General features: G+C 44.6%; 1 long non-coding RNA gene across 1 annotated transcript in view; it reads left to right on the forward strand.

Moving 5' to 3' along the window:
* LOC142244291 (uncharacterized) overlaps nucleotides 1-16,630 on the forward strand; it is a 79,652-nt gene that overhangs the window by 33,702 nt on the left and 29,320 nt on the right. Inside the window, exon 2 of the long non-coding RNA XR_012724495.1 lies at nucleotides 5,731-5,846. This is a non-coding gene — a long non-coding RNA (uncharacterized LOC142244291). The remainder of the gene's footprint in view (nucleotides 1-5,730; nucleotides 5,847-16,630) is intronic.

Raw genomic sequence — 16,630 nt, forward strand, 5'->3', positions numbered from 1 at the left:
TTACCTGGGGGATTTGTCAGTCTGTTTGAGAACTTGAAGAGAGAAGGAAGAAGACTGAACCTCTGAGGGAAAAGCTGCGGCTCACCACAAAGACCTGGACATTTATCGCTTATTGGATTGTACAGCCATCTCTCGCTCTGTGGATTGTGTGATATGGGAGAAGTACCCCGTCACAGTCGTTTTGATATTGCTAATAGACATGTGAGAGACTTTCCAAATTGATGGAGGAAGGTGTTGTGGTCTGATAAGACTAATATTGCACTTTTGGTCCACCAAGGTAAAAGCAAACCAACACAGCAATCACCACAAAAGAAGGCTCTACAAAGTGATGACTTAAGGGGGTGAATAGTTATGCACACTGAAGTTATCAGTTATTTTGTCCTAATTTTTGTTTTTGTCACAATAAAAAGAAAATCAAATTTATAGTTGTAGGCATGTTCTTTACATGAACTGATGCAAACTCTCAAAAAAGCTAGTAAAATTCCAGTTTCTGAGGAAACAAAACTCTAAAAATTTCAAGAAGGTGAATACTTTTGCAAGACACTGTATATGTAGATGTACACATAAGTAATCTATTTTCCATATTGTAAGATGCACCTTTTTTCCCCAAAACTGGGGGTAAAATATTGGTGCGTCTTACAAAATGGATATGGCTTACCATGGCGGCTGTGGTGGAGCATTGTCATAGGAGACGCTCGGTGGTGTTGCGGTGGGCTACATTGATCGGCAGGCAGGCTGTGGGGTTGTCACAGGATGGGGTGTCTCGCCGGCAGGTGCATTGAGCTGACTGTGAGCTTAATTGAATCGCGGTTGAAGTGATAAAGTTAAAAAAAATGGCCATGGACGCGGCGCATGCTCAGATTGATGCGATAGACTGCAAGAAAATGGCCGCAAAGTTCTATCTGCGCACGCGCCGCCTTTGTGGTCACTTTATTGAAGTCCATCTCATCAACCACGGGCAATGTAATGAAGCCCGCAGTCAGCTCACTGCACTCACCGCCAAGACACCCCATCCGGTGACACCCGCACCCCATCCACCCACAGACCAATGGCGCTTGTTACGACACCCCTGAGTGTGTCCTGTGACCCTACCTCCTATGACCCCGCTCCAAAATCGCTGCCCCAGTTAGCCATACCTGGGATTCAATGGAGCCCGCAGTCAGATCAATGGTACCCACCGCCAAGATGCCGCGTCCTGTGACCCTCCTGAGTCGCTCCACTACAGTGTCACCCCTGCAGCCTGCCGGTAAATCAATGGCGCCCACCGCCGTGACACCCCCAAGCCCACAGTATCGCCAACCTTCCTGAGCCGCAACACCGCCTCCTCTTAGCCCGCTGCATCGCCCTGCCTCCTGTGACCTTCCTTAGCCACTCCACCACCGCTGCTCCTCCTTGGGGAGCATTAGGATTAAAACGCACTAGGATTATAAGACGGACCCTCATTTTAACATTAAAACTTCTTTTTTCCTATTTTCCTCCTCTAAACTTGGGGTGAGTTTTATAATCCGGTGTGTCTTATAAAACGAAAAATACAGTATATTTGTGTTAAAGGGTACCTGTCACCACTTTTTTGGCCTATAAGCTGTGGCCACCACCACCGGGCTCTTATATACAACATTCTAAAATGCTGTATATAAAAGCCCAGGCCGGGGTATAACATAAAAAACACTTTATAATGCTTACCTAACGGTCGCGCGGTGAGCCTTATGGGCGTCTCCATTGTCCGGTGCCGGCGCCGCCTCTTTTGTCCATCTTTGTGCTCCTTCTTCTCTAGCCGTCGTGCGTGACGGGTCCGACGTCATACACACTCGCCGGCATTCAGGTCCTGAGCAGGCGCACTTTGATCTGCCCTGAGCAGGGCAGATGAAAGTATTGTAGTGTGCCTGCGCAGGACCGGCGAGTGTGTATGATGCAGCTGCGTCATGTGTGATGCCCTGGACTAGCCAGGTAGTCACAGATAGCGCTCCGCACAACACCAGTCCCACACAAGGTAACACCAGCCAAACCATAAACCCCAGTCACCTCCCTCAGAGCTTAATGGACACACCAGGGGGCGTAGCCAGGTGGTTGGCACGCCCACCGAGGAGTTCAGAGGGCCTGAGGCAGGAAATGTTCAGTCAGTTCAGAGAGGAGTTTGTAGGTTGAGGAGTGAGGAAGACAGGCCTGTAGGACAGGCCTGTGTCAGACTGACAGGTGTGAGGGTCGTAGCCCACACACCTTGGCTATGAGGCAGACGGTGGCCTAGCCTGCAGGAGCCGGGAAGACGGCTCGGTGGAACCGTGGTGGACCAGGACAGGGTAGTGGTCCGCCGGTAACGACCCGGGGAACCGACTGGAAACCGGAGCACACAGGGGGGTACTCAGTCCCTGAAACGAGGTCCAGAATCCACTGTACTGAGTTAATTCACTGATTGCAGTCTGGACTATAGGTCCTTTCCCACCCAAGTCCCGACTGAAGACAACAGCCCACCGAGGGGGATAGAAAGCCACCGCACATGCAGAGTGATCCAACGGGCCAGTGTCTGCGGGCAAATGGGCTCCTCCGACACATACAAAGCCGGGGAGCGGACTCCCGTCGCTGAAGCTCAGGCAGTCTACACATACACTACACGGTGCAGGAGAAGGGCAAAGACTACCGAACCGGGTGGGGGACCAGACGCAGCCGGCTGCGGGCACCGACTACCATCAACTTTGTTTACCAGAGACTTGTGTGTGTCAATAACAGTGAGTACAACAGTGCTATCCGGCCGTGCACCGCACTGCACCGCCCAGCTACTTCTTCCCAATGGGTCCCGGGGTCATCATCCCTGCCCACAGAGGGGTTAACATCTTGCTGCATAACCATCTCCCCCGGGTGCGCCGTAACTGCAGCGGTGGTGTCTACACCTTCACCACATCCCGTGGGTGGCGTCACGAACTCAAACACGGCTCCGGCCGTACACCTACCTACCACCCCCCTAAGTAGCGCCAGCACCCTTTCAGAGCGAACTGACCCCAGGTTTGGAGGCGCTCGAGCCACCTACCAACGAGTCCGGATCCGAGCGGCTCGGCTGCAGCCGAGTGCGGGGGCGGTACACATGCACACAGGTTTCAGAAAGAGGACAAAGATGGCCGAAAGAGGAGGCGCCGGAACCGGACAACAGAGACTCCCATAAGGCCCATCGCAGTGGCCGTTAGGTAAGTATTATAAAGTGTTTTTTATGTTATACCCCCGGCCTGGGCTCTTATATACAGCATGTTAGAATGCTGTATATAAGAGCCCGGTGCTGGTGGCCGCAGCTTATAGGCCAAAAAAGTGGTGACAGGTTCCCTTTAATTTTAGCGTCCCAAATTTTATTATGGGCACGTAATTATGAGATAAGCCATGGTATCTGTTAGCATCAGTGTTCCCAATTTTCTACCATGGAATTAATGGATGTCATTTGGAATACAAATGAAATCGAGTCTAAAAAATTATTTGGCACTTTTATAACTTGCACTATACATATATATATATATAAGTATATATATATATATATATATATATATAAGTATATATATATATATATATATATAAACTTTTGATCTGTAACAATATTTGGAGTCACATACCTAATGAAACTTTCTCTGTCATGCACCAATGGATCAACTGTTGCCAGCCGAATTTAATTACAAGTTCCATTATTTTTTATTTGCAGCGCCTGAACAGGCAGTAAAGATGGTGGATTAAATCACATTTGCAGTAGGGTCATAGGTAATTAGTACTTCTAAATAACAGGGGAGAACCGTAAAGATCACTGCACCATTGAGGTTTGGATGTATTATATTATTTACTCTTTTTATCAGTCATAACAGCAGATTACTGTTTCCAGTCTAATGACATTAACTCTAAACATACCAGGCAGCATCGTATATAAAATATTTTTATTTTATTTTAAGTCTAATAAATGTTGCAACATCCAGCAAATTCAGATGGGTGAAAAAAATAGCAATGAAACTTGTCATATAAACATTTATCTGTTAGGAGGGTACAAATAAAATGTATTGGCTTGCACACAAAGCCGCATTCCAAATAAGCGATTAGCATAGCAATATACTGTACTGTCATCAATTGAATTAGATTGCTCCATAAATGTCTTTTTCAATATCAGCTTACATTTAAGTAGATTTGTGGCAATGAGGCTGACATGTTTAAAATATACTTTCGTTAGTTCTAACAGTCATAAATGCTATAATGAATCTAATTATTTCATCACAGTTATTAGGAAACAGATAGGACGATCTGTCTCAAAGACAGGGAATGCTGAACAGTTTGTTGTTTTCCATAGCTCAGGTTCAGCATATCATGCATTAGGTTAGTTGGGAGAGGCTAATATGGGCACAGAGTACATATTGGGAATAATAGCATAGATATTGGGAAGAACCAAAGACAGCTGCTTGCTTTATAGATTTATTGCAACTAGAGATGGGCAAATGATTGGAAATTCGAATTGACCAACTTTGTCTATTTATAGGTGGCTTTACACGCTGCAACATCGCAAACGACATCGCTGTAACGTCACCGGTTTTGTGACGTTATAGCGACCTCCCCAGCGACATTTCAGTGTGTGAAACACATCAGCGACCTGGCCCCTGCTGTGAAGTTGTGATCGCTACAAATCGTTCAGGACCATTCTTTGGTCCTTTGTTTCCCGCTGTGCAGCAAAGTTTTAGTGTGTAAAGGGGACTTTACAGCGACTTCGTTAGCGACTTCCCTTTCAAAAAGCTGCTTTACAACGTCCCCAATGACTAGCTAGGTCGTTCTGTAGGTCCGGATCGCTGTTGCGTCGTTGGCCAGGTTTGCCTGTTTGACAGCTCACCAGAGACTTTGTAGCGATCCCGGCCAGGTTGGGATCGCTGGTGGGATCGCTAGAAAGTTTCAGTGTGTAAAGGGGCCTTTACTCTCAAAGTTTGATTTGCGGCTAATAAATTTACCTGAATCTGAGAACTAGATAGTTGTAAGTGCTCAGAAGATACAAGTAGGAGAGAGGAGAGAGAAAGAACTCCACTGACCATTAGAGCTTACACTTAACATGAGAGGGTGAGAGAGATAAACCCACTGACCTTTAGGGCTTACACTCAATATGAGAGGATGAGAGAAGTAACCCCGCTGACTATAAGTGAGAAAGAGTGAGAGAGAGATAACCCAACTGACCATAAGAGCTTACACTATAAGTGAGAGAGCGTGAGAGAGAGAAAGAACTCTGCTGACCATTAGAGCTTACACTTAATATGAGAGGGTGAGAGAGATAAACCCGCTGACCTTAATAGCTTACACTGAATATGAGAGGATGAGAGAAGTAACCCCACTGACCATAAGAGCCTACACTACACGTGAACGAGAGTGAGAGCGATAAACCAACTGACCATAAGTGCTTACACTCTAGGTTTGAGGTAACCCTGCTGATTTGTTCCTTTTGATTTTGTCCTGATTAAGAAGACAAATATGTCTTTGAAATGTGTTGACCTGTAGAAATAAAGAAAAAGGAATTAATTTTATACCCTTGGATTCTTGTGGTTTCTAGCGCAGCATGAAACTCGCATTTCTCTTTTTACCCGTATTAAGTTACACTCTACAGGAAAGAGAGAAGACCCCGCTGAACATTAAAGCTTACATGCTATCTGAGACAGAGAACCTTGTTGACTATAGAATTTAACACTCTTATTTGAAAGTTAGAGAACCCTACTGACCATATGAACTTACATTCTACAGAATAGAGACACTTGCCCAGTGACTCTGGAGATGGAAAATGACTCTGCCATACAAACTGTGTTCCACTGGGAGCTACTGATTTGTGATGATCCAGGTGCTGACCACCACTGTACAAGGTATGATAATCCATAAGATGTCATACTGCAGCTGCAGGGTATTATGGGGAAGCCCGCATGGCCATGCAAAATGATGTTAGCCTACTCTCTAATGCTTCAACTGAGTGGGAAATGGTGCTAGTCAAGTTTTGTTTTTAGTATTGAAAACCGTGAATCAGGTCTCAAAATGTTCAAATTCATGTGAAACTGCAAATTTTAGGAAATTTCACTTGAACTCAATCCTCATTTTTTTATTGCAACCCTCAACAGTTACTATAGAGGACTGCTATGTTGAATTTGAGATCTAATTAAAGTTGCTAATTATTCTTGTCAATTCTGAACTATGTCTGTTCATAGGAAAGCTTGGTGATAACAATTATGTCCGGCCAGTAAAAGATATGTTCTCCTTCACAAACACTATTAATATTATTACTACTCCCTGGCTGCAGCGTTGGTGATGATCTTGAATAAAATGTTCTGATTTACGATAATTTTGTGTCTACAACTTCAATCTGTCCATGGTAAAAGACTTCAAAAAAATCCTGTGTTGTCTGAACCAACAGTCATATTTATTGTTGACCTAACAAATAGTAATGGATGCAGTTATGTAATGGAATTAAAAGGAGAGACATATTACAGCATATATCCTTTGATATACCATTCTAGAATGGAAAAGCCAAATAAAAACTCCTTTGGGAGCTGTAATGCAGGTGAATATCTAAAGGCTGCTTTACACGCGTCGATTTCATGTGCGATCACACCGGCCCCCATCGTATGTGCCGCACGGGCAATTTGTTGCCCGTGTCACACAAAGTGAGTAACCCCCGTCACACGTACTTACCTCCCGAACGACCTCGCTGTGGGCGGCGAACATCCTCTTCCTGAAGGGGGAGGGACGTTCGGCGTCACAGCGACGTCACACAGCGGCCGGCCAATAGAAGCGGAGGGTCGGAGATGAGCGGGACGTAAACATCCCGCCCACCTCCTTCGTTCCGCATTGCCGGCGGGACGCAGGTAAGCTGCAGTTCATCGTTCCCAGGGTGTCACACGGAGCGATGTGTGCTACCTCAGGAACAATGAACAACCGGATGTTCGATTTTTTTCGTGTCAACGAGCAACGATAAGGTGAGTATTTTTGCTCGTTCACAGTCGCTCATTTGTGTTACATGCTACAATATGTCAAACGAGGCCGGATGTGCGTCACTAATGACGTGACCCCGGCGACATATCGTTAGATATATCGTAGCGTGTAAAGCGGCCTTTAGTTGAGGATGAACAGGTGTGGCATTTTCCCCAGGCAAAAATGTCAGTGGAGCACCAGCATGCCACCTGATGCTTTGAAACAGTATAGAAAGGAGTCTGGGAATATGTGACGAGACAATATAGGTAAGGGGGACTGGGAATGTGTGAGGAGACAGTGTCAGCAGGGGGGAATGTGTGTGGAGAACTTTCTTCATATTTATGGGCAGGAGTGGTAATTGTGTTAGGAGGCTGTATAGGCAGGTGGGTGGATATGAGAGGTCAGTATGTAGAGTAGATAGAAATGGGTAAGATAGCATTATGGGGGAGAAAACTGTGCATGGGCACAGTATAGAGCCTGGGAAGTGTGGGGGCATTATAGAGAAGGAGAAGCATTGGGGACAATGAGAGGGCACAGTATGGAGGAGACAATATGCAGAGTGGGCACTGTGCAGAGGGGCAGAGTTTAAAGACTAGGCAGTATAGAAGAGGCACAGTGTGAGGAGACAGATTGAAGAGGGGGTATAGAAAGGAGAGGACAGCATGTAGTCTATGTACCATAATAAGGATAGTGTGGGGGCCATATTTTGTGCAGGGAGTACAGTGCAAGGCAAGTATTCAGGGTCACCACATGGACAGATATGTTTTTATACAGGTTCATTACAATGGCACTGATATATTTAACGGCACCATGTCGGAATGTGCTGCAGAAGACTAAAAAAATGAGAAGTCTGCAAAAATGAGCTGTGGATATGAAGAGGCATCTGGACAAGATGGAGAAGAAAATAAAGGCAACAATTCCAATCAGGGAACATGTCACGTGAAAGGTATCTGGGTGTAAATGTTTATTTGTAATGCTGACTTCATCACATCACTATTGTGGTACCTGTATGACCTGATGATGGCTGGTAACAATAAGTCCTAGTATCTTCTTTCCATTGTTAAGGACATACTCAAAGCTGTAGGTTCATGCAATACAATTGTATATGGGGCTGTTCTGACATTACAATTGATAGCTGTACCAAACGTAGTGCTGTATCAATATATAGATAATGTTTCTGGTGCAGTATTTCTGTACTGATCGTGATTCTGATTATATGATCCTGTACTGATGATGAGTCTGGTGCTGCATTCTTGTACTGATGGTGGTTCTGGTCATTTATTATTGTACTGAAGGTTGTTGTAATGCTGTATTTCTATACATATGGGGATGTATTCCTATACTGATAATTGCTGTGGGGATGTATTTCTATACTGGTGGTGGTTGTGTTGTTTTAACTCCATACTAATGATGGTTCTGGTGATGTATTTCTACACTTTTAGTCGTTCTGTGGTTTATTTCTGTACTGACTTTGGTTCTTATGATGTATTTCTGTTCTGATAGTGTTTATGGTAATGTATTTCTATACTGAGGGTGGTTCTGATGATTCATTTCTGTACCAATGGGGATTGTGATGCTATGTTTTTATACTGATTATGGTTCAAGTGATATACAGTATTTCTGTACCATTTGTAGTTCTGGTACTGTTTTTCTGTACTGTTAGTGGTTCTGATGATGAACTCTGAAACTGATTGTATTTGCAATTCCATATTTCTGTACTGTTAATGGTTCTTGTGATATACAGTGACAAACAAAAGGGTAACAACAATGTTCTGAAGTTTTAAATTTCAGGCTCCATATCTCACCATTCATTGTAGCTTTGAATGTGAGACCACCTTCATTTTATAAACAATCATCTTGGCTATCTCATCATTAATTTGGCTTCCAACTATTTAGCACATAATTAGATATGCAGATTCTTGTCATGTCACTGCATTATTACTATTTTGCTCCTTAAAATCTAAATTATTTTGTTTTAGTATTTTGTAAAGCCACTTTGGCTTTCAACTCTGACTGAATTCTTTTAAGCATTCTCTCAATCACAATCAAGCATGTCTCGACTGGAATCTGATCCTAGGTCCCTTCTACACATTCCCACTGTTGGTGCATACTGGGCAACTTACTTGGGTATGGATACAACTTGTTCTACAACTCCACACACAAGTGTTTGGGGAATGTGGGAGCCAAACCAGCACCTTTACTTCATTGTCATTGAACCATTTCTTCGACAATCTCGATGTATGCTTTAGGCCATAATCCTGCTGGAGCACTCTGTCATACATTTCATACCCATAGTGCTTGAGTGTATGAAGTAACTCGTCTATAGAGGATACTCACATATACCTTAGTATTGAGATCACCATTGATCCTAGGCAAGTATCCAATGCCTTTGACTGTGAAAAAAAACATATCTTCAGGCTTCCTCCATCAAACTTGACAGTTCCTTCAATTTCTTGATCCATTAGCCTCTTTTTCCCTTGTTTTTTGAAGATCTATTTGCACCTGACACACCCACACTGGGGCTGTGGGGCACTCTTTACCGGGACGCTCCTTGTCTGGGGAGAGGGATGTCACAACAGCAAGCCCGATTCCGTGACCCCGGCGGTGTCGTTTAAAAGGGATAATAGTGAGGATAATAGTTTGTGACGCCACCTCTGGTCCTCGGCCAGAGATAGCCTACACTGCGGGATGGGACCTCTGGGGCAGGTGTTGATGCACCTTGGTTGGTATAGCTCTCCACAGGTAGAGCTGGGCTCAGGGCCGATAGGGATAGTAGTCGGTGATGGCAGGGGTGCAGGGCCGGAGGCACAGGCGAATAATGGAACGACACAGTAATGCAGTCTCAAGGTTTTTACTCACTGTAGCAGGTTCCAAGGTAACGCAACTAGTCAGTGACCACCTTTGGAGTGCTGGGTTCCACTGTGATGTGCTCCAGTCGATCCCGGGTAGTTCGAAGGTCAAGACAGGTGCACCCCTCTTATGTTCCTTCCCTGGTTGTCTTCCTGTGCTGACTTCTCGCCTGCCTGTCCCGCACTTACGCATGCAGTGCCCTGAGCCAGTGTCCACGGACCCTGTCAGGTGGCTTGAAGCTCTATCCCTTGGCCTTATGTGGTCACCTTCCAGCGGATTTGTGTGTGGAGTTGGCTTTGGTACTAGCTGTATCCTTAGCCTCCGGTTTTACTAGATGAGCATGTTGGTTCTTCTCCTCTAGTCTAGGGAGTGGATCCCCATCTGCGGCCAAGTCCCTCCACTCCAATATTTCGTACGTGGAATGAGACCACGTGAGTATGGTGAACTTCCCGTGGACTCTAGGATCCCTTCTCTTGTGCCTGGGCCGAGCTGCACCAGTTCCAGACCACAGGTCTTCACTCCTCCACTGCTCCTTTCGACTGTCCCACTTTCTACAGACTGCTCCCACGAACTAGACTCCTCCCCCCAGACTGGCGTCGGACAGTCACTAGGCCCTTAGCATGGTCTGATGAGGTGTTGCTGAGTGAGAGTGTGTGTGTGTTTGTGTGCATACTGGGGGATAACTTTTCCTTACCCAGGGATGGGGCACCATACCTCTGGCTGAGATGCAGTACCTTTATGGTGACTGAAGACTTAGGGGTGCCACACTCCCTCACAGCAAACCACAGCATGTCCTCGGGCTGGAACAGAAATAAAAATACAATGGCATTATGACATGCAAATTTTGAATGCTGTTAACAGGTAAAATATTTTCTTCCCTTTATGGGAGACATTATCGTTTTAATGTTACCAACATGATAATTTTTTTGCAATATAATTTAAAACTCTGCAGTATAAAACATCACTTTAACACGATTAACTTTGTTAAGAAGCCCATGATGCCAGAGTCCTTTGCATTGCACCTGTTATGTGCAAGATTAGCAGCAACAAATAGAACAATGTGAGGAACACGCCACAAACGAACCCCCAACATAGGCTCTGGGTGTGCGACAGAACATTCCTGACCACGCTTCATTACTAAAACCTTCCCTTGATCTGTACTGCACAAGCAACTACAGACCAGTCTCCAATCTCTCCTTCATCTCTAAACTCTTGGAGCGCCTGGTCTACTCTCATCTCACCCACTACCTTTCCACTCACTCGCTTCTAGATCCTTTACAGTCTGGCTTCCGCCCTTTACACTCAAAAGAAACTGCCCTTGTCAAAGTGACCAATGACCTATTGACAGCAAAACGTAACGGTGACCACTCTCTGCTTATTCTTCTTGACCTTTCTGCCGCCTTCGACACTGTTGACCACCATCTCCTTCTCACTATGCTCCATTCTGTCGGCCTAAAGGACACTGTAATTTTCTGGTTCTCTTCCTATCTTTCTGGCCGCTCATTCAGCGTATCGTTTGCTGGCTCCACATCTTCTCCTCTTCCTCTCACTGTTGGGGTCCCTCAAGGTTCAGTCCTTGGCCCTCTTCTTTTCTCCCTCTACACTGCGCCAATTGGAATGAACATCAGCAGATTTGGCTTCCAGTACCATCTTTATGCTGATGACACACAGCTATACACCTCATCCCCTGAGCTGACTCCCGCTGTACTAATGAACACAAGTGACTGCCTGACTGCAGTTTGCAACGTCATGTCTGCTCTCTATCTGAAACTTAACCTTTCCAAAACTGAACTTCTGCTTTTCCCTCCCTCCCAACCTTCCTAAACCTGACATCTCCCTCTCTGTGTGTGGCACAACGATAAGTCCTAGGCAGCAAGCCCGCTGCCTGGGGGTTATACTTGACACTGATCTCTCCTTCACCTCCCACATACAATCTCTTGCCCGCTCCTGCCGCTTGCACCTCAAGAACATCTCTAGAATCTGCCCCTTTCTCACAATGGAAACGACAAAAACCCTCACCGTGGCCCTGATCCACTCTCGCCTTGACTACTGTAACTCTCTATTAATTGGTGTACCCCTAACTAGACTCTCTCCTCTACAGTCCATCCTTAATGCAGCAGCCAGGGTCACTTATCTGGCTAACCGCTACTTGGATGCCTCTGCTCTGTGCCAGTCATTGCACTGGCTGCCCATATATCACAGAATCCAATTCAAACTGCTTGTTCTCACCCACAAAGCTCTTCACAGTGCAGCACCCCCCTACATCTCCACCTTCCTCTCTGCCTGTCATCCCACCCGTTCTCTACGCTCTGCAAATTACTTTCGACTAACATCCACACTAATTGGAACCTCCCACTCCCGAATCCAAGACTTCTTCCGAGCTGCACCAAACCTCTGGAACGCTCTACCCCAAGAAGTTAGAACAAATCACAACTTACTCAGCTTCAGACGCTCCCTAAAAACGCATCTTTTTAGAGCGGCCTATCACACTCCCTAGCCAAACTAATTTCACCTAATCCCTCTACAATTTCTCAGAACATAACCCCACGTCAAACTCCATGGCACCCAAATGCATCTCAAGGCTCTGGCCTATTGGTCCAGGAAGCCATTATCTAACCCCCATTTCCTTGAGATGGCTGGATTGTTATTGTAAATAAGCACTTGTACCATGCACCTCCCCCTATCTCATTATAGATTGTAAGCTCTCACGAGCAGGGTTGCCTTTTTTCCCTTTAAATATTGTATCTTCTATAATTGTTACTTGTTTGTATATGTTTATGTATATGATATGTATATGAGGCTCCTGAATTGTAAAGCGCTGCAGAATATGTTGGCACTATAGAAATAAAGATTATTATTATTATTATTACTTCAGCACGCAAGACGGGTTTTAACTTCTATGGTCTTTGAATTCTGCTAAAGGGAACTTTAACCAGTGCAAACTACAGTATATACAAAAGCAGTTCAGATCACACCTCGTCCAGTGATCCAGTTGTCCATTTGTAACACACACACACACACACACACACACACACAAACCCAAAACATTATCTGCAACATTTGAACCAATTAACTATTTTCACATTAGGTACGTTTAGACAGGCTTACTGCCTGTCACCAGGTCAGCGGCTTCCCAGCTCAGACAAAACAATCACTGATCTCGGGGAGACCAGCCAGAGAAAACACTGCCGGCAGCCAGAAAAGGCGCTCAACACAGTGAAATCCTAGGTGCATTGCCTCCTGGGAAGTATGCAAATCAAAAAAGGTCCGAGGAGCCTCTGTTAGGAGTCTCGACACAGAAACTAGCCAGATATCCCTCTGGGAAGGACCTAGCCAAGGAGTGGCTCTTTCTAAGGAGACCACAATAACCACCATATTAAGAGGCCCTTTTAGTCAATATCCAACTCTTTGACGAGTTTAAAGATATGACATGGGAAATACCAAGGTCAGGTATCCATCCACAGACAGCCATTTCGAGGTATTGCCCCTCATCAGTGTGGAGTAGGATTCTGGCTAGGTGGGAGCAATGCCTAGTAGACCAGCAAGACAAAACAATCACTGATCTCGGGGAGACCAGCCAGAGAAACACTGCCGGCAGCCAGCAAAGGCGCTCAACACAGTGAAATCCTAAGTGCATTGCCCCCTGGGAAGTATGCAAATCAAAAAAGGTCTCTTTTAGGAGTCTCGACACAGAAACTAGCCAGATATCCCTATGGGAAGGACCTAGCCAAGGAGTGGCTCTTTTTAAGGAGACCACCATAACCACCATATTAAGTGGCCCTTTTAGTCAATATCCAACTCTTTGACGAGTTTAAAGATATGACAAGGGAAATACCAAGGCCAGGTATCCATTCACAGACAGCTGTTTTGGGATATTGCCCCTCATCAGTGTGGAGTAGGATTCTGGGTAGGTGGGAACAATGCCTAGTAGACCAGCAAGAGAAAACAATCACGGGGCGAAACAGCTGTCTGTGAATGGATACCTGGCCTTGGTATTTCCCTTGTCATATCTTTAAACTCGTCAAAGAGTTGGATATTGACAAAAAGGACCACTTGATAAGGTGGTTATGGTGGTCTCCTTAAAAAGAGCAACTCCTTGGCTAGGTCCTTCCCGGAGGGATATCTGGCTAGTTTTTGTGTCGAGACTCCCAACAGAGGCTCCGCGGACCTTTTTTGATTTGCATACTTCCCAGGGGCCAATGCACTTAGGATTTCACTGTGTTGAGCGCCTTTTCTGGCTGCCAGCAGTGTTTTCTCTGGCTGGTCTTCCTGAGATCAGTGATTGTTTTGTCTTGCTGGTCTACTAGGCATTGCTCCCACCTAGCCAGAATCCTACTCCACACTGATGAGGGGCTATACCCCGAAACAGCTGTCTGTGGATGGATAGATGGTCTTGGTATTTCCCTTTTCATATCTGTAAACTCGTCAAAGAGTTGGATATTGACTAAAAGGCCACTTAAAATGGTGGTTATGGTGGTCTCTTTAAAAATAGCCACTCCTTGACTAAGTCCTTCCAGGAGGGATATCTGGCTAGTTTCTGTGTCGAGACTCCTAACAGAGGCTCCACGGACTTTGTTTGATTTGTATGCTTCCCAGCTCAGGGCAGTCCATGTACCCTGGCATGCCATAGCTCAGACCCAGTGTGTGTGTACCCTGGTCACAGAAAACAGTGTCTGTTGCACTGGCTAGGGCAAGTTCATGGTCTGGTGCGCACTCTGGTGAAGCTTCTTCCGAGTGCTGGTTTCTTACGTTCAGGGCGTACCAACCCCTTTCACCTTTATGTCGGGAGTACACCACGGCATCACCTGGTAGCAGGTCGCGACCAGGATGACCCTTCTGCAGGTGGGGTTCCACGTCTCACCGGGAGACAAAAATGTCCTTTGTGAGATCGGGCTTGCTAATGAAGCCCCATCCCCGCTCCAGTTTAAACTTGATCACCATCTCTTTTTCTCTTGTCCTTTAGGATCAATCAGTCTCCTGACTGGAGACCATATACTACTAGCTCTGATTTAATATCTGGAATTGGAAAATACACCTGTTTATTACACTATTTAGTCAATCATTTAAAAATTGTATATGCCTGTGCTAAACCAAAAAATATCTCACATAAAGACCTGTTTATTACGAAAAGAAAACAAAACATACATCTTGTACACGATTTGCCAGTTTCCACTTTTATATAAAATAAACACTTTTTTTTTTACTTCTGTAAACACATTTTTTTTACATACCACCATCATGTGGTTCTCCGCAATAACGTAGTTTTCTGCACTGGAATGCCTCTGACCAAACCTGGAGAGAAATCTACACAACACGCACAGATTTGCATACAACGTGCTCATGATATACATCTATAATCAGTTTGCAGTCTCTAAAAATGGGTAGAGCAGGTGCAGGGTGTTTCTGCGGACTCTTTACAGTTTTTTTCTCATTTGTTTTAGGCACATGTCTTACAAGACTGGGTGAGTCTGCCTACCTGGTACTGAACCCTGGTGTCACCAAAGCACACACTGACAATTGTCTTATACAGATTTTAGTCCATAGGTTACCTGGGCCATCATTAAGAATAGATCTCATGGCAGAGAAAGCTTACCACCCTTAATCCACAGACCTTCCTCAGTCAGTTGGCTCCCTGCGTGTCACACTCCATTCCTTGTTGATTTGCTTGTTCTTGTAAGGATTTAAGAACACAAGGAGTGACAGAAGTCACTAACGTGACAGGTGTCACAGAGGTATGGTCCATATTGGTGAAAGATTCTCAACTCTAAGCCCGTTCATTATTTCTTGGTCAGCTGCACCTGTGCGGGCATCTCCATCCGATTCCATCAGCTCAGATATAGACTTTCTCTTCAGTATACCTAGCTCATTTGACAACAGGAAAAAATCTACAACCTACATGCACATCTAAAGACTCTTACCCACTCCTCTTCTACCCATCTAGAGAAGGCATTTAATAGGTCACTGCCTCCTGTACCGATAGGAGGGGAGGGAGTGGTTCAAATTTTGATTACCTCATGTAGCATATCCAGTGTAGAATCGACCAACATCTTGTTCCATCTATGAATACAAAAAACTAAAAAATATACATTAGATCATTCTTATAACTTTAACTCTGACCATAATACAGTTAGTGGTCATCTATACTTCACATGACTAAACATACTAAATAAATAAACAAATAAACCTATAAGACAAGATTTTCCTATTTCAGTTAACAGATATGCCTCATAGTAATCTAGTAAACTCAACTGTTGCAAGGGAAATCCCCCCTTGTTTTTTAGTTTTTGTTTACCAATCTGGCAAAATACAGAGTTTTTATGCTGGTATTCCCTAAAAGAATAAATAAGACAGAAGGTTATAAATTAGCTACATACAAGAAACTAAAATTGGACAAACACTGAAAATAACGTATATCGTACAACAATATACATTGCTGGGGAATTTTAAAACCTTATGATAAACAACACAGTTCATATATACTGTATCCACAAGGAAAGAAAACCTTTGGTAGTAGAAATAACTGAGACATGATTAGGTGACAGCTGTGACTGTAACCTGCAAAAAAAATATAAATTGTTTAGAAAGAAATCATACAAACAGAAAAGGAGATAGGGTCACAAAATAAAAATATATTGTTCGAATAAATCGCCATTAAAAAACAAAACAACACAGAAAATAATTCACATATCTCATGTAATCTAATTTTCCCTGCAAAATTAATTGAATCATTCAGGTATAAGCAGTAAACTAAAAATGTGAAATCCTGAACTCTAAGGGGCACTTTGCACACTACGACATCGCAAGCCGATGCTTGCGATGCCGAGCGCGATAGCTC

The sequence above is a fragment of the Anomaloglossus baeobatrachus genome, chromosome 6 (assembly GCF_048569485.1).
Source record: "Anomaloglossus baeobatrachus isolate aAnoBae1 chromosome 6, aAnoBae1.hap1, whole genome shotgun sequence".
In the NCBI taxonomy this organism is placed as follows: domain Eukaryota; kingdom Metazoa; phylum Chordata; class Amphibia; order Anura; family Aromobatidae; genus Anomaloglossus; species Anomaloglossus baeobatrachus.